Source organism: Podarcis liolepis (assembly GCF_965112155.1).
Source record: "Podarcis liolepis genome assembly, chromosome: 7".
NCBI classification, from domain to species: Eukaryota; Metazoa; Chordata; class Lepidosauria; order Squamata; family Lacertidae; genus Podarcis; species Podarcis liolepis.
This window is the reverse complement of record NC_139561.1, coordinates 63,238,855-63,254,621: the sequence shown is the minus strand read 5'-3', so window position 1 is coordinate 63,254,621 and position 15,767 is coordinate 63,238,855. Positions and strand designations below refer to the sequence as shown.

General features: G+C 44.9%; 1 protein-coding gene across 3 annotated transcripts in view; it reads right to left on the bottom strand.

Moving 5' to 3' along the window:
- DLGAP3 (DLG associated protein 3) overlaps positions 1-15,767 on the bottom strand; it is a 178,837-nt gene that overhangs the window by 95,473 nt on the left and 67,597 nt on the right. The gene's annotated exons all lie outside the window — the stretch shown is intronic.

Here is a 15,767-nt window from a genome sequence, read left to right as displayed (position 1 = left end):
TGATATGCTGACATGGTCTTAAAGCGGCTGCTATCTCCCCCTGCCACATGGCAAAAATGTCTTAAGCTTGGTATTGTTCACAAGTGCCTCTCCTTAGCTTCCTCTGCGACACTCGATTTAAAACTGCATTCCTGAGAGTCTGCCAGAGGGACCCTGTTTCTTTCCATCCCCTCCACCCAGTTTATCACCTCCTGGTGCTTTTCAGCGCTTTGTGCTGACTCAGCCATGCAGAAAACCCTGAACTTTAAAAAGGAATTCTTCACAGGAAGGAAATCCAATATTCAATTAGGTCAGTAACATCTGAAGAATGGTTTTGGCCTGCCTTTACAAACCTCGTGCCCTCCTGCTAATTCTGGACTACAACTCCCATCAGCCCCAGCAAGCACAGATTGGGTTGGTGAAGGCTGGAGGAGCCTATCCAGGGACTCCCAAAATGGAAGAACCAGCCTTAGCAGAATTGCCAGAGTAAAACATCCACCCACAAAACACCATGTGGGGGAGTGTGAGGCCACCATGAGATGAATTTAGGTGTAGTGATCATTATTTATGTGAGTGCTCTGCTGCTCCTGCAGCTAATGTGGTAAGGTGGCATCTCGCCATCTCTGGGAATAGCTTTGACCTCAAGGCTCACTTGTCAACATCCCTTATACCTTCCAGATCACCATATGCAGTGCCAAGTCTCTCCCTTCTTGCAAATCCTCAGCATCTACCTCTCTCACAAAGCTTTTGGCTCCTCCATTAGCCAGCTTACAGTGCAATCCAAACCCAAGATCTGCCAGGAAGAGAGCCTAAGTCCTCCAAAAGTGATGGTGCAAGCTTGCCCCCACAACCAACTTAGCTGCCATGTTCTGCACTAGTGACAGCCTGTGGATGAACCCCAAGGGTAGCTGTGACATTACCAATGCATGGTATATCAATATTGAGTAAACCTCAGATGCCCACTTGACGCTTGAAACTTAAAAAGAAGAGTTGAGTGGTGACTGGTATCCTGCAGCAGGCAGGAACTCCACTTCCCTCCGTCTTGAGTGTGCTGCTGTGCATGAGAATCCCTTCCTTGTCTTCTTCTCTCTTCCTCCCTACAGTGTTCCTAGAAGATGCCTCCAGAATGTCTTTCGATGCCCCATGCTCAGCTCTGGATGACAGGAAGTGACCTGCAAGGCTGTTTTGGCCGAGCCACACCCATCTGCCCAACACCTGACATCATATTTGGCCTCAGGTGTGGGGCAGGTAAAGACTTGGATGGGCCCAAATCGGATTAGTGGGTGCTGTCAATCAGCTGGTCTTGCCAATCACCTACCCATCCTGTGCTTTGCAAGTGGGGATTTCAAGCAGGCTGGGCAAAAAAGATCACCTGACATTACCAGCCCCTGGGGTTGGGGTGAGAAAGAAAGACGCGGGCAGCAATTCTGCATCCCTGCTCTTAAACATTGCTATAAGCCAAAACAACAAACATGTGGGCACCATAATAACTCCTAGAGGTAAAGGGACCCCTGACTGTTAGGTCCAGTCACGGACGACTCTGGGGTTGCGGAGCTCATCTCGCTTTATTGGCTGAGGGAACAGGCGTACAGCTTCTGGGTCATGTGGCCAGCATGACTAAGCTGCTTCTGGCGAACCAGAGCAGCGCATGGAAACGCTGTTTACCTTCCAGCTGGAGTGGTACCTCTTTATTTGCTTGCACTTTGACATGCTTTTGAACTGCTAGGTTGGCAGGAGCAGGGACAGAGCAACGGGAGCTCACCCAGTCGCAGGGATTCGAACCGCCAACCTTCCAATCAGCAAGCCCTAGGCTCTGTGGTTTAGACCACAGCACCAGATCCAAAATAGGGGAATACAGCAGAGGCAACTAGTCCGACCCACCAAATACACCTGCATCTTTTTTTCTTTTTTTTCTGCAAAAGCAGCAGCACTCTAATTTCTGCTGCTACCTCCCCAACTCTGACAACAGCAATACATGAGATAAACCAGCAGAGAGAGAACCACGTTTCTCTCACAGCGCTCACATAAATGGTTGGGGCACTCCCCCCAATTGCCTATGGGGTGCTCTCACTACCTTAGCTGTTAACCTGGCCCACCTACCCTGAATCCAAAATTACTAACAAAATGGAACATCTCACTGCAGCTCCTGCGCCAGCACTCGGCTCAGCTGAGCTCCTTGACAGGCGTGTACACTATGTTTTATTAAGCAGAAAGCTGTACAATTAACAGGGAAGGATGCAGAATCCCTAATGAGATTTAGCATTACATGGCTCCTGAAACCCTCTCCCTCTTACATCTCCCACAAACCACATGAAGGAAACAGGTGCGTGCAGGGAAGCACAAGCAAGGACTTGACAACCATTGTGGCTTTTCTTGGATTTTTTTTTTTTAATATTATGAGTTGCTGGAGAAACCGCCGAGGGGTGAAGGTTTTTCTGAATTGATGGCTTTAATTTGCAAAGCTGATGAACAGCTAAATATTTAAATACATAATTACAGCTCTTTGCACCGGCCCAATAAAAGGGGGAAGGGAGAGAGAAAGAAAGAGAGAAGTCGCAGCAGAAGAAAATGGTTCACCCCAATGAGGGCAGAAAGGCAGAGAACAGAATTGTTTTTCTATTTGTCAGTCGCGTGGCACACTAGCAAGGCATATCCACAGGCCCCACAGCGTTAAAACTCTTTTAATAGCAATAGAATCAAAGAATGGAAGGGACCCCAATGGCCATCTAGTCCAACCCCCTGCAATGCAGGAATCACAACTAAAGAATCCCTGACAGCCCTTCTCCAGAGAGATTCCTGGGAGATGTAAAAACAGCCAAGAATCTTTCGGCAGTTTTCAGCTGTGGCTCAGTGGCAGAGCACCTGCCTTGTATGCAGGAGGGCCCAGGTTCAATCCCTGGCATCTCCAAGCAGGGCTGGGAATAGCTCTTGCCTAAAACTCTGGAAAACTGCTGCCAGTCAGTGCTTGACATAAGGCACATTCCTGTGTTGTAAATATTAACACATTTATGATGGCCTAAAGTTTTGTGGGCTCAAGCCCACTTTGTCAGATGCAGCAATGGTGTTCTGTGATGTATGCCTGATAAGTCTACGGGGCATGGAGTTTGCGGAGGGAAGTAGGAAGCTCTAATTCAGGGGTCAGCAAACTTTTTCAGCAGGGGGCCAGTCCACTGTCCCTCAGACCTTGTGGGGGGCCAGACTATATTTTGAAAAAATGAATAAAATGAACAACTTCTTATGCCCCACAAATAACCCAGAGATGCATTTTATATAAAAGGACACATTCTACTCATGTAAAAACATGCTGATTCCTGGACCGTCTGTGGGCCGGATTTAGAAGGCGGTTAGGCTGGATCCGGCCACCGGGCCTTAGTTTGCCTACCCATGCTCTAATTGCCCCCAGGGCTGTAGCAAAACAGACACTATAGTTTGAAAAAATAAATAAAATGAACAAAATCCTATGCCCCACAAATAACCCAGAGATGCATTTTATATAAAAGGACACATTTTGCACCCACAACTGCAAGAGGTGAATTAGAGAAACAATTCTGATTTGAAGGGAATGGAGTGTTTGTCTGTCGGGTTGACTATATTGGTCCTTCCACCCCACCCAGAAAAAAATTAAAATGACCGTCAGAATCAGCAGCAGCATCTTCTTTCCCCCCACAGACAACTTCTCAAATTCTGCTGCTTGTGATGGTGGTGTCTTTCCTCTCCTCTCCTCTTCCCCCATGTCCAGGTTAGGGAATCTTTTTCAGCCTGAGGACCACGCTCCCTTCTGAGCAACCTACTGGAGGCCACATGCCAGTGGCAAGTGGGTCCAGAGGCAAAACCGGGCGGAGCAATGAATGCAAACCTGCCCTCTGCACAGCTGGCTAGTTTCTATACACATTCACCAGCACCGTGACCCTGTTCTCTTTGCAGACAAGCAAGAGACTTTATTCCATTTTAATATTAATAATGTCATCAAAGGGTTCATAGGCACATTCCAGCAAGCCAAAGGCAACCAGGGTAAGAAGAATGCCAAGTAAGGGTGTATTGGTAGTGCGACTCATGCAACACGTTGGCGATTAATATACACAGAACAATAATTATACATACTTTATCAACCTTCTGAGAAAAATACAAAACATTAAACAAAGCCACAAAGACTTGCAAACTACTCAGCCTAAAATGAACTTATAAATGTCTGGCTTCAATAGATTTTTCAAATGCTTAACTCAGTCTTTTAGATAAGTTCATGAAGATACCAACAAAAGGTAAGTTTGGTGATATTCACAATACCAAGAGATGCTAGTAGCGTTGTCGATAGAGACAGGGTGCCAGCGTTTTGCAGTCCAAGTAATCAAAAGGCCGCTGTCCGCCCCTGATGGGGCCCTTTAACTGGGGCTTGCAGGTAGCACACTCGCAATATAGTTTTCTGGGCTTCTTAAGTGGTCTAATCTCAAAGTCTTGATACGTATATTGATATTCAATCTTATAGAGAATACTCTTTCTTGGCTTAAGCTTAAGAGACTGATTTGCTTAGGCTGGGGAAGAATCCTGAGGAACAGCAGAGAGACTTGAAGGACCACATTCGGCCCCTGGACCTGAAGTTCCCCTGTGTCTTCTTTAGCATTTTAAATGGCAGCAGGTGGAGGGGGCAGAGCAAAAGCTTCGCTGGCCTCTATGCTTGCCTCATTCCCAGAGCTAGAGCTCTTGCTTGGGCTGATATGGCTTGAATTTATGATGCCGGGTGGTGGGTGGCGGGGGGCAGAGGAAAGATCTAGGGAGGAGAGGAAGCTCACTACCTGCCCCAACAGGTCATAGCATTTATTTATTTATTTATTTGATTGAGTGACTGACTGACTGACTGATTGAAAAGAGGGTTGGAGCCCTGAATCTCAGTGGGGAGAATGCTGTTGAGCTCAAGTTTTGCTTGTTGGATTCCCTCAGACACCTGATTGGTCACTGTGAGGACAGGATGCTCAACTAGACAGACCCAGTAGGCTCTTCTTATGCCAAAACAAAATGCCCTAATTTGTGTTTGATCACACTTACTTAATCATTACATTCCTGTGCTGCACTTCCCTTCCAAACAAGCCCAGGGCAGCAACTAACAAACAAGAAAAGCAATATAAAGGGCTGTCTAGTCTGGCCACTTACTTACTGCAAATCTCACTTTACCCAGCCATCTCCCTACCTGCTTCAACAGCCTCAAATTATGTCTCACTCTGTTTTGGTGCCTTCTTTTGCTTTCACGAGCCATCGTTTTTATTATCATTTATTACGGCAGGGGCCTCAAAAGCTGGGCACGGCCCAGGCCTCTGGACCTCTGAGTCTAATTGGCACTCCTCTGGAATAGGAGAGAGAGAGAGAGAGAGAGAATGTGTGGTTGGTCTTTGGGAGATCAATGCAGCTGGTAGGCTGTTACAGAGTGAGAGGAACCCATTTGCACGGAACAGAAATATCTGAATGTTCCATGTCTGAGTGTGGAATCTCCAGAGAGAAGAGACCGACATCTCTCAAAAGAGCCGTCCACTTTTTTTTTGCTTGGCAAAGGGTTGCTACGGCGAGTCATTAAGACACAGTTGCAGGCAAATCCAGCAGAACATGGCACAGATCAGGCACTTTTGCAAGGGAAATGAGGGAGTGCTTAAAAAATTAAATTCAGAGCAGGGATTAAGGCTCCCAGCTGGGCATTTTGCAACTTCCAGGGAGAAGAGGAGTACAGTGTGGTTGCTTAGCAACTGTGGAACCTCTTTGCCAAGCTCGTTCATTTACTCCAGAAGTAGTTGGAGGAGAGTGAGCTGGGGCGGGCGGGCGGTGTCCTGTAGTTGTCAGGCAAGCACACACACACTTATGAAAAAGGTGTGAGAGCGGCTTCAGAAGTAGGGATGGGTGACTAGCAATTTCAGTTTCTCTGAGTTTCTCATTTTTTCCAGTCTTAATTTCAGTTCTCCACATTGCCCCGTAAGTTTGCAATATTAGGAAAAAATATCCTGAACGTCCACCAGCATTTTAGTGCAAATTTTTCCTAATACACACCTTTCTGTATGTATGTTCCCCCGAACATACATGTTTTGCAAGCATGTTTTCCACTAATATAAATGCACTTTCTGTAAGCTGTTTTTACCAATATTTTAACCCACCCTAGCACAGGCATCTTTGTGCACATTCCTTGGCTGGAGAGCTGCAAAATTCAGAGAAGTGTGAATGTCAGAGAGTGGCTGTGCTTTCGTCTGCATCTTGTTTCAGAAAGAGCGGATTAAGGAACTAATTCTTTGAATGTGCCAAGATATCTACCCTGCCCCTATTTATGAGGCTGCTGTTTTATGGGAGCCACAAAGAGAGGTAGAACAGTGGATACACCTTGGATCGCCAACTGGTCAGAAAAACCAGCTTCATATATTCCTGTGCCTTTAACAGTAGTTTGCTCTGTAGGAAAACATGATCACCTGCTAATGTCTGTACACATCCAACTGCTGTTAAAGGCACAGCTTAAAGGCTCATTTTAAAAGTTAGCAATGCTGGATGCATACCCTCCAACATTTATCCAATGAAAACAGGGATGTCCCATTCCATACCCCACACATCGTACTGGGTTCCTACAGCCACCCTGAGCAGCCGCCAACATATATAAAAACATAACTAAACATTAAATAAGCTTTCCTACACAGGATTGCCTTCAGATGGTTCGGGGGTCAGATAGCTCCATACCCTCCAACATTTCTCCAATGAAAAGAGGGATTTTCCTAAGGAAAAGTGGGAAATGGACATTCCAGGATCAAATCAGAAACCGAGATGGCTTCTCTAAATCAGAGGCATCCCTGGAAAATAGGGACACTTGGAGGGCCTACCCCAAATGTACCCCAAAAGAGAAAGTTGCCCTTGTTAGGGATTTAACAGTGTGGAGTTTTTAGAAAGTAGGTATTCAGTATCTCTTAGTAGGCTTCTCCTTGAAAATTTGGTTTTGGCTTTAAGAAGCATTTTAACTATCAATATTAATGGAACAGGGGAACTATCAGTTGTTAGTGGAATGGAAGAACAACAGCAATAATACCTTGTGGTTAAAAGGAGAAATAGGTGGTCACTTAAGAAAAGAAATTAGTCAGTTTGTTCTGGTCAAGGAAATGGGAAGCTGGCTGGACAATTTGGGAACATTTTGATGACAAACATGTCAGTTCCTAGAAACGGGGTTGTATAAGGTTTCAGTTTCTCAAAAAGGAGGGAAGTATTGGGATGCAGATGTTATTTGACCAATCAACTTACAAGATTTAGCATAGAAAATAATAGTTATGAGGCAGGCTAATAAAGGCAGGACTCAACCATTATTTGGGACAATTCCCTGGACACTCAAGGCAGACTCTGTGCTGCTGTTTTCTGAACAGGGCATGGTCTTTACTCAGGGAAGCTCTCTGCTTTTCTACTTTGTTCCTTTTTGTAAGCATGTTTTCAGTTGGTAAGCTTTGGCAGTGCAATAAGGGTGCGATAGTCTATTTGACTTTTTTCTGCTAAGAAATAAAAGAAATTTATTGTGCACTAGTTGTCTGAATGTTGATTGGGTCTGATCTGATTAAAACTTCTGCTGAACCCAAAAAACCTATGCTGGCTTTTGGGTGGGACTGCTGTGAATCCAGGCACTACACCCTTCTTGAGGCCTCTGAGTTTTTAGGAACCTTTCAAACCCTAACAGTCCCAAGACACAGACATTAAGAATTAAAAGCCCCTGTGCCCAGGCACAGAATCTTTCTCCATTTTAGAGGCTCATTTCACACTGCATAGTTTTTAAGTGTACATTGAAGATGCTTTAAAAACATAATGGCCAAGTGGAGCAAATATATTTTTGCAAACAAGCATAGCAGGTCAGAAGGCTGGTTGTGGCTGTTTTTATGGTACACTCAGGCCATCTTCAGCCTTTCAGCCTGGACATGTGAAAGCAAAAAGTGTGCAGGACGGGGGTGCACACATCAGTCCCACCCTGAAGTTGCTGGGCACAGCCCCCTCCTCTTCCAACTTTTGCATGATTAGCATGGAAAAGACTTGCTTCCAGGTGACCTATATATTGCACATTCATCCAGATTTGTTTGCAGGAAGGCTGGATGATGTTGCGTCAAGCAAATGTCATCTCACGCTGTCTAGTGCATTTCCCCATTCATTTCCTAATTGCAAAAAGTCTGATCTTTTAATTGCACAACATTAATTTGTCAGAATATTATTGAATCCCAAGTAAAAGTCCTGCATCCAGGATTATAGTGGGATGGGCTTGATGCCTTTGACCCTGGCCCACTACACACTTTCACCCTTGTATGGCCAGGCTGGATGATGATGATAATTTTATTATTTATACCCCACCCATCTGGCTGAGTTTCCCCAGCCACTCTGGGTGGCTCCCAAAAAAATATTAAAAACACAATAAAACATCAAACATTAAAAACTTCCCTAAACAGGGCTGCCTTCAGATGTCTTCTAATGCCTGAAACTGCTTCCATGTCAAACCCACAGATGCTTCTGAATAATATGTGGAGCCATCCTTACACAGGTCTGGTACTTCTTGTTTCAGAAATTAGACATAAATTAGATTGTGATCTTTCTCTCCATTTTCTAGGTTTCTGGCTAGGGGTGGGGAGAGACTTCAGAGTTGCAATGCGTACTCTGCTTAAGGCAGACATAGCCAGCAATTCTTATAATCTCAACATGTGAAACTGGGTCAAATTAGAATACAGACAGGTGGGGCCTGAAACAAATCTTGCAGTGTGGAGTAGGGGTGGGCAAATACGTCAATTTCAGTTCATCTCGGTTTCTCATTTTCCCCATCTTAAGTTTGGTTCTCCAAAATCGAACACCAGTTTACAATTTTGTGCCTTTTGCCCCAGGGCTCTACTCTAATCTTGACACTTTCTCTCTGTCCCACCACCCTCACAGGGGCGTGGGGGAGGGCCTTTTCGGTGGCTGCTCCCAGACTTTGGAACTTCCTCCCTAGAGAAGCTAGATTGACTCCCCCTTTGTTGTTCTGCTACTGTCCTTATTCCAACAGCTTTTGGGAACTGACCGCTTTTAATGAAAGAGATGGTGCCGTGCTGTTTTTATCGTAATTTATCTGTATGCTTTAAATAGATCTTTTAGCTATATATATATTTTTTATTCTACTAATGTTTAATTGTTTTGTCATTATTGTTGTCCATGCCCCATAGTTTTAGCGGATCTTCTTTTATCTGTAAGTCCCCGTCAGGGAAAAAGTTGGGGTTAATAATAATAATCATTACAATAATAATAACTGAGGTATTCCTGAGAGTCAACCTTTCTTGATCATTCCAGGACATTTGAATCCCTATTTGCAAAAAAGGACAACCTTTGTTAATCCATTGAGAGGGGGGGGAGAAACCCCCACCAGATTTTTTCCCCCTGAGGACAATGTCCATTTAATGTCCCCTTTTTTTCTTCATGTGCCTAAGGACTGGTGAACATGTCTGGGACTACATAATCTTATTTCAAATGTTGTACGCCTCATCCACTCACCTGGCACATTACAGTAGAAAAATTGAGTTCATCTAATAGCTCTCCCTGGAAAAAAATCAGAGGCCATCTTCCCCATCCAGCACAACTGTAAAGACCGAACACTCATATGTTTGCGATCAGGCAGGAGGGAAAATGAGATGTTATTTCTCAAGCACTGTTGAGAACTGAAAGCTAATACCCCTGATGGTTGCTTAAACAGTAGCTAAAAGCTGCTTCCATCCATCAAGTATTCTCCCCCCCCCCGCCTTTTTCTTTTCTGGGGAAACAGCCAGGAGGATTTCCTAGGTCATTCTTAGATCATTCCTCAGCTCTCTGAAAGCATACCATGTCTTTAAATTTGCCTTGGTGGCAGGTCTAACAGAATTGTTTCTCTCTTTCTGTCCTCCATGCTTTAAGGCAGGCTTGCAAACAGCTACCTGCCTGATCACCTGTGGCGAGCCAGGACTGCTTCCAGGTGACTAGGAGACAAGTGTTTTCAAAACAAGGGTTGGATTATTCCCCCATTTTTTCTTCATACCACTGGTGTTCCCCACATGACTAACTTTGGCACCTGTGGCTAAACAGGTAGGCTGCATGGAGTGTCGGTAACCTTTGCGAACTCAGCTGCAAAGCCCATTTGTGGTTTACAAAACCACTTGGTGTATTTGTGAATTGTGACTTTGGCACAATTGTGCACTAGCACAGTCCTGAAGTTATTTATTTAAATTAGTGGACCACAATGCAGCAGAATCAATATCAGAAGACAGTAAAATCCAATGACAAAATGATCAATGTCCTATGGTATCCTGTTAGGTGCCCTTCTCCAGAATATCCCATCCCCCAATTTTCTGTTTCTTTCTTTTGTAAGTGATGCTCAACATTCTATTACTACAGAACATACTCAGTCTTCATTGGGCTCTATTTTCTTTTAAAGTTTATTTTGCCTTCTTAGTTTTCTTAATGGGAATCTTCTTTGTACACATGCAAAGTTCTGGGTTCCCTGTGCACGACAGCACCACCCTCTTCCTTCTCTGTGGCTTTGCTCTGGCTCCATTTCTGCCGGCTCTCGCCACTTGAGTTTGCTATTAGGGAGAGTGATAAACAACGGTTTCTAGGCAGGAATCCAGGTCAGGCTTGGGACTGGAATCCAGCTCAATCAAACCGAGCAAGTTCTTGAAATCTGTTTCCTGGCCTCCCTGCTGTCTCTAGGTAATGCAGCCCATATGGTCCCAGGGACCGCATCCAGCATCCGAGCCTGCAGCCACAAGGCAGAGCAAAGCGAGCTAGCAGGAAGGCAGCGATTAACCTGCCTCTGTTTGCCGGGCGGCGGCTGCTGCTGCTTTGGAAGCCAGATGACTCAATTTGACTTCCAGGCCCTTTGCAAAGATGCCGCCATAAAGCTTCTTACATGACGGGGCGGCAAAGTGGCAAGACCACTCAAGTTGATCCTCTTGGCATCGTGTCTGGTCTTGACAATGCTCTCATGTAATGGAGCAGCCAAGAGATGGGGCTGTGAGTCAGCACGTCCCTGATTCGCATCTCATGTCTGCCATGGATGCACTTAGGTGGCCTTAGGCAAGCTAGTCCCTCCCAGCTGTGCTCTCCCCCAGCTGCAGACCGAGAGACCGTGCGGTGGGAGGAGTACTGCACATAATGGAGAGAGCTCTGTTCAGTCCTTAAGAACATGTGGAGAGCCCTATTAGATGGTCATCTGATTCAGCATCATGTTTGCATAATTGCCAAACAGGTGCCCCTGGGAAACCCCAAAACAAGACTTGGGTGATTCTCAGAAACTGGGATGTAGAAACTTAGCCACCATAAGTTTGTCTGATCATCTTCCACAGCCTTTCAAGCTGGTGACTGTCACTGCCACCTGTGAGAGCACATTCCATGGCTCGACTATGCACTATATGAAGAGGTTCATAAGCTCAGTGGGAAACCGTGGATGGGTCCTTTGCTCTTTGCCTAACATGACTCACAGGCCTGGTTTGAGGATGGAATGGGCAGAAAGTCAGGGATACTACCCTGAACCTCTTGGTGGAAGGGTGGGATAATCAACCAACCAACCAACCAACCAACCAACCAACCAGTCCATTTCCATCATGTATCAAAATGGATGTTTATTCAAAGGACCCTGCCATTTCCATCTATTTTCACCCTAAAATAAGAAAGAGGGGAAGCTACTGCTTGCTGCAGTATCAAACATCCATCCCATAATAAGTGCCTTCCACTAACACCATTAAACCATTCAGTCCGACTTCAAAAATCAGCAAAACATCCCCCCTCCACATGCACATTTCACCATCTGCAAATCGGGGAGCATTTTCAGGGACAAGTGGAATGATTTCTAAAGAAATTCAGCATAAAAGGTTAAGATAACTGAAATGTACTTTGGAATGAGGGATGAATGGATCAGTCCATGGGTTTTCTGCATGTGACTGATAGTCCCCATGTTAAATGCTTGTCCAGATTATTTTTCTTTCTTTTTTTTTAAAAAAAAAGAATCCAGACAAAATTCTCATAAAAATGGTGGGCAGCTGTCCTGGATGGGGCTGATGAGAGTTGTCTCATCTGAAAACATCTGGAGGGCACCAGGTTGGAGAAGGCTCTTCTGTCTCATTGCAAACTATGAGTGTGTTTTTCTCAGCCTTGAGTGTGTTTTTCTCAGCCTCTAAATGCTTTCTTATTCCCCAAGAAAACACTCCTGTTACAATATTTTGGAACAAACGTCGGTGTAAAGGTGATCACAGACAGAAAGGGAGAGTGAACTGCGCCTACGGGCTGCTTCCGATGTTACATTTCCCCATTTGGCTTGTGCAAACACATGTGCCAATGTGGCATGCTTCTGAAATATTAGAATGGTCAGATGGAAATGCTGGGATGCACAAATCGCAATGAAGGTCCCGGGAGCGTTGCAAGATGTGAGCCTCGCTTGCGTGGCTGACCCTTTTCAACATTACAGAGCTGAGCATCTGGCGCAATATTCTGGCTGCTTTTCTCTCCGCAGCATAAGCTAGGGTGGGGGGGGGATGTTATGCCTACGTCGCTTCACATATTCTCACCCTGACCCAGGCAGGAACATCCATGCGTACAAATGACACAGTGAGGGATGAATCCTCTTCGTGACGCTCATCAGCCCAGGCCTCTGCTAAACAGGATCGTAGCGTGTCTTGTTGGAGATGGGGATGTGAATGATTTGGGAAATGTATGCCTGACTATATAGCACAGGGGTTGCCAACCTTTGAGGGCCAGTGGGTGTGTTTGGAATTTTGAGGAAGTGCCATTGGTGCCAGTCACGAAAACACAAAATGGCTGCTGTGGGGCATGGCATGACGCAAAATGGCTGCCACAAGGATATGGCGTAACGGCTGCCCCATCTAAGTGAGCAAAGAGAGAGAGAGAAAGGACCACAAAAGTTTTCAGGTATTCTCTCCTGTCAGCTGCCCCATCAAGGGTGAAACAGGCACCCACATCAGCCACTGCTCTGCTTGCTCCCAGAGAGAAGTTCTTTGCACCTCTCGTCTGCTCAGAATCCTGGCATACAATGAAATGTGGATGTGTTTAAGGAGGCATGTTCGATGTAGAAGAGGCTTTGCAAATGCAAACATGAACTAAGCAAGAAGAGCAAACACTCCCTGTCTTATTATGCATTTTCAGGGGATATTTCCAAGACTGTATGTCGGCGTCAAAAGAAGATACTAGCAAGTGCTCTGGGACCCTGGGGTGCCAGGCTAGCAACCTCCTGCTTATAGCTGGGTCAACATGTACATAGCATACCTGTATGACTGGACCTGTAAACGTTATGCATGAATGTGAATGGTATGGATCAATGGCTATTTTTATTTATTTTTATTTTTTAAATTAGATTTATATACCACCCTTCATCAAAAGATCTCATGGAGGTTCACAAGATATTAGACATCTCTCTCCAGTCATCTGTCTCCACTCTTGGTGGCTGTATGTGTCTGAAGGCCAACTGCTGGGAATCACAAGTGAGGAGTGCTGTTTGATTTACATCCAGCTTTTGGGCTTCCCACAGGCATCTTGTTAGTCATTGTGACAACAGGATGCAGGGCTAGATGGGTCTCTGGCCTTATCCAGCAGCAAAAAACTCTTCTTATGTTCCTTCTTACATTTGTCTACTATTGACTCGGCCAGTGTTCAGGGATAAAGCACTACTACCCCCAACTCACAATAGCGTATTGTGCTGCCTTGAAATTTTTTATCCATTTGTAATAAAAATCAAGATCTATGGTGAGCAGTAAATAAAATCTATATGATGATGCCAATTTTGTGTCTGGGTGATTCATGCTCATCACACTAGGGGTCCAGTGCCACTCACCACTCAGACATTGAGTATTTTAAACCTTTGCTACATTCACACCAAGCATTTAAAGTACTATGATACCACTTCAAACAGCCATAGTTTCCCACAAAGACTTATGGGAAATGTAGGTTGTTAAGGGTGCTGAGAGTTGTTAGGAGGTCTCAGTTCACCTCCCAGAGCTATAATTGCTAGAGTGCTTTAACAGTCAAAGAGCTACAGTTCTCAGAACTCCTTGTGAAGAGGGGAATTGGGGCCTTGTCTCATCATTACATAAATTTAGGCTCAGGTAAAAACCTTTATTTTTTTTTTACCAGGTCTTTGGTGCTTAATTATATGTGGTCTCCTCCAGTGGATGGGGTGTTTTAATCCTGCGTTTAATTTAATCCTGCTTTAGGATTGTCTTTTAGATCTTTCTTAGTTTTTTAAATGCTGGTTTTAATGTATGTATTTGTTTGTTTGTTGTCGTAAACTACTTTGAGTTACTTTTGTAAAAAAAGCAACTAATTATTATTACTATTGTTATTTGTTAAACTTAGATCAGTTAAAAACAAGCAGTGATTTTCATAGCAGTATATCACACAATAAAAAAAAAACTGTGAATGGTGGGAATGCAAGCTGCTTTCCCCTTCTCTAGATCAAATTTCTCTTGCTAGCCTTGAACCACCAGAACAGTACTTTCCTGTCACCTCACATCACCTCAGAAGCAATAGGCTTCAGTAAAATCCACTAACACATTCAGCTGCAAGACCTCAAACACCAAGTGAGAAATCAAGGGATGGCCATGAATGCACAAGAATGCTCAGGACTTTACTCTAGATGGGGAGCTGTCCAAGGTACTGAAGCTTTAGGTCCCTCAAAGTTGCAAGATATTCCTACTGGTTTGAGGACACATACAACTTAAGAACCACAAAAGAAAACAAGGCACTCAGCACTGATTAAGGGCGTGAGCGGCTCCTGCTACTAGGGCTTAAAGATAAAAGAGGGTTTATAGCATTGTTGTACAAATTGATATTTAATTTTAGCAGAGAGAGAGAGCCACCTTAGAGATCACAGACCATTCAAAGGATGGCACACCTCACAGGACTGGGATGCAAGCTAGCCACCTTTGAGGGATTGTTTTTATACACAGTTATCTCTTCCATCCATCCATCCAAGCAAGCAAAAGGCATACAGAGTTGAAGGACACATTCCAGCCAAAGCCAACACACCCAAAGAGGCTGCAAAGGGAGCAGCATTTGGGAGCAGCATTTGGGTCCTAGGCTTGCAGTCCCTCCATCCCTGGTGTAAATATTCTCTAAGCAGTTTGTGTGTGTTCACAACACTGTCTTAGAGCACAGGAAGTTGTTTTTCCCCTAGACATTTTACACCCCACCCCCCGCTGTTCACATTAGCACAGCTTCATTAGTGTCTGATTCATCTATTTGTGTACACACCAGGGGGCATTGATGGGGTGGGGGGTGTCTTTGCTCTATGCTGATGTGCTCACACCTTGGGCTAGAGATGAATTAGGAAAGGCTTATTGGTGTGAAGCTGGTTTGAGAAACAACACATCAAAGAGTAATATCTCATAACAAGGTACAGAATGCAGATACATTATCCAAAATGCATGTGAACACAGATTACAAACCAAGCACTGTTGCTGTTGGCACCTGTCTGTCTCAAGAGACAATGGAGTGTGCCTCCAAGGGTGAAGTCAAACCACTGTGTTAGCAGACCAAAGTGACCTCCCTGGGGTACACGCCTGGGCAGTGTGTATGAAGGTCCAGGGCTGCCCAGACAACAAGACCCACTCTCAGCCTCACTGATAAGGTCCAAAGGAAAGGAAAGCCACATGTTTGACACCAGCTTGGCTGCTGGAATTGCCAGAAGGAAGTGTACAAGGCGCCATCCAACCATCTTAGGGACTCCACTCTGGATTTGTGTAGAGTTCGCTCCCTGGCCTTTTCTTCTCCTGAATACATACAAGGCGTATTTTCTGGCTTGA